We start from the raw sequence: 3,588 nt of genomic DNA, 5'->3' as shown, positions 1-3,588 counted from the left end.
ATCCAGCTTTGTTCCTTTGCTGGTGATGAGCTGTGATCCCTTGGAGGAGGAGAGGCTTTCTGGTTTTGGGTGTTTTCATCCCTTTTGTGCTGGTTTCTTCCCATCTTTGTGGATTTATCTACCTGTGGTCTTTGTAGCTGGTGACTTTCGGATGGGGTCTCTGAGTGGACATCCTTTTTGTTGATGATAAAGTTATTTCTTTATGTTTTTTAGTTTTCCTTCTAACAGTCAGGCCCCTCTGCTGTCGGACTGCTGCAGATCCACTCCAGACCCTGCTTGCTTGGGGATCACGTGCAGTGGCTGCAGAACAGTAAGGGTTTCTCCCAGTTTCTTCTTCTGTTATCTTCGTCCCAGAAGGATACCTGCCAGATGTCAGCCTGAGCTCTCCTTTATGAGATGTCTCTTTGGATATATGGGGGTTAGGGGGCTGCTTGAGGAGACAGTCTCACCCTTACAGGAGCTCAAGTGCTGAGCTGTAAACTCCATTGTTTTGTTCAGAGCTGCTGGGCAGGTATGTTTCTGCTGTAGCAGAACTCATAACCACCTTTTTTTCCAGGTGCTCTGTCCTGGGAAGGTGGGGCTTTAGTTATGAATTCCTGACATGCTGCTGCCTTTTTTCAGAGATGCCCTGTCCAGCGAGGAGGTAGCCTAGTCATAGTCTGCCATCAGAGGCATTGCTGAGCTGCTGTGGGCTCTGCCCAGCTGTTGTGTGAACTTCCTTGCAGTTTTGTTTATAGAGGTATAGTTAGAACTGCCTCGGTAATGGCAGTCTACCTCGGTAATGGCAGTCTACCTCAGTAATGGTGGACTGCCTCAATAATGGTGGACTGCCTCTGTGATGGCAGACTGCCTCGGTAATGGCGGACTGCTTCGGTAACGGCAGACTGCCTCGGTAACGGTGGACTACCTCAGTAGTGGTGGACTGCTTCGGTAATGGCGGATGCCCTTCCTCTCACAGAGCTGGACCATCCTGGGTGCAGCTGTGCTTGCTGTGAAACTCTCAATCTAGAGCATTTCAGATTGCTTGTCTTTGTGGGGGTGGGACCCGCTGAGCCAGATCACCTGGCTCCCTGTTTCAGCTCCCTTTTTTTCAGTTGAATGGGCGGCTCTGTCTCCCAGGCATTCCAGGTGCCAGTTGAAACAGCTGCCCGTATTTGTGTGAGGTTTTGTTCAGAGACCTGCTGCGCAGGCTGAAACAGCCGTGCTGGAAACTTGTGGAGCTCTTCAGCCTGGGAATCTCCTGTGGGCAGTAATAACTCGTTTGGATAGTGGTGATCACTCACCCTCTATGTTGTTCTCACTGGGAACTGCACTCCAGAGCTGTTTCTATTAGGCCATCTTGGATCTGCCCCCTTTTCCCATATTTTAACTTAGACAGTGAGAACCTTGCTCCCATTTTATTTTTATTTTTTTTGGAGAGAGGGTCTCACTCTGTCACCCAAGCTGGAGTGCAGTGGCATGATCATGGCTGACTGAAGCCTCAACCTCCTGGCTTCTCCTGGGTTTGGGTGATTCTCACACCTCAACTTCCTGAGTAGCTGGGACTACAGGTGCGCCATCATGCCCAGCTTATTTTTATTTTACTTTTAGTGAGACAGTGTCTCCCTATGTTGCCCAGGCTGGTCTTGAACTCCTGGCCTCAAGTGATCCTCCCACCTTGGCTTCCCAAAGTGCTGGGATTACAGGTATGAGCCACTGTGCCAGGACCCCATTATCCTTAATGTATTGACTAACTTGATAAATCATCCTGCATGCAGTAGTTTCTCATTGTAGCCTCAACCCCCATACTGGGAAAATATGCTTCTTGTCCTACTTGGACTGTGAACTCCATGCCAGGCTGCTGTCACTGCCTGCCATACGGATTCCTTCTTATCCCACTTATGCCCCCACAGACCTTACTACCCTGTCCCACCGTGTGGCTCAACTTCTGACACTCTTCATTAGGCTACCTCTTGCTTGGCTGTCCCTCCACAGGTCACCCTCTTCACCAAATTTTTGCTCTGGTACCCCTTACTGGGCCACACATATGTGTGGATGCCCCTCTCACCTTGTTTTGATTCCAGCATTTTATAAGCCAGTGAAGGAGCCACACTGTATACATATTTAGCACAGGCAAATTTAACTATAAACATTTAGACCAGAAACGAGGAGGGAAAAAGGAAGAGGAAAGAAAGAGGTGAGGAGGGAGAGGAAAAGACAGGGAAAGGAGGAGAAAAAGATGGAGAGGGAGAGAAAGAGGGAAGAGAGAGAGAGAGAGAGAGAGGAGAAACACCACCAAAACAGTGCAGTTGATTTTACTCACCTTTGCACTAAATGGGTATATGTCTTTGACTGAACATTAAATTAGTATCGTACTCTTATTAGGTAGTCACTATTTGCCCCATTTTATATATGTGTCAATTGAGGCTGAAAGAGGTTAAGTGTTGCCTCAGTTCACACAGCTAATATGTGTGACAGAACTGGGATTCTAAACTGGCTGGCTGACTCAAGAGCTATGCATTCCTGTGTCCAGGGATGCAAAGCCCGTTTCCTGCTGTGGCAGCCCATTCTAGCCTTGCATTACCTTGACTGTTGTTAGAAAGTTTTGTCCTTTTATAGAATTGAAAAATCTGTCTCCCTGAAGTTTTTCCACCCATTGGTGTTGGTTTCACCCCTTGGGGTTATATAAAACAATTCTAATTGCTCTTCCACATGATAGCCCTTAAAACATTTGTGGACAGCTCTCATATCCCCTGAGTTTTCTCTAGGCTAGACATTTTTAGTTCCTACAACCTTTCCTCTTATAAGTGGGAAAAAGTCTTTCTTCTAGCTTGTTATTCTGCACTAATCTTCTAAGGTAAGAAGGATTCAGTTCATGCCCCAAACATATTCTATTGTATTCAGGACAAAAAGAGAGTCTGACATTTGCTTTTCAACTGAAGAGGCAAATATGGAATTCAATCTGCCTTCCACTGCAGGTGTTTATTAGTATATGAGACGTAAGTGCTACATCCTCTTTTTTGCATAAGCCTTTCTGTACATAAGGTTAAACCATTGGTAGAGACCCCATTTTTTGAGGAAAGTTTGAGAATTTCCATGGACTATTACTCCTATCTTTATGACATTAGGAGTGTGTAGTATTACAACTAGCTCAGTACATTTCAAAATTACCGGGAACTCATATGTCCGATAAGGATCTAGTATCCAGAATATATACAAAACTCCTACAACTTGACAGCAAAAAAGACCAACAACTGAAAAACATAGGTATTTCTACAAAGAAGATACACAAGTGACCAAGAAGCACACGAAAAGATGCTCAACATTGGCCAGGCACGGTGGCTATGCCTGTAATCCCAGCACTTTGGGAGGTTGAGGTGAGTGGATCACGAGGTCAGGAGTTTAAGACCAGCCTGGCCAAGATGGCAAATCCCTGTCTTTACTAAAAATATAAAAATTAGCTGGGCACAGTGGCAGGAGCTTGTAATCCCAGCTACTCCAGAGGCTAAGGCAGGAGAAATTGTTTGAACCAGGACAGCAGAGGTTGCAGTGAGCCGGCTCGAGCCACTGCACTCCAGCCTGGGTGACAGAGTAAGGCTCCGTCTCAAA

The sequence above is a fragment of the Cebus imitator genome, unplaced genomic scaffold, assembly GCF_001604975.1.
Source record: "Cebus imitator isolate Cc_AM_T3 unplaced genomic scaffold, Cebus_imitator-1.0 Scaffold210, whole genome shotgun sequence".
Taxonomy (NCBI): domain Eukaryota; kingdom Metazoa; phylum Chordata; class Mammalia; order Primates; family Cebidae; genus Cebus; species Cebus imitator.
Note: the sequence above shows the minus strand (reverse complement) of the source record.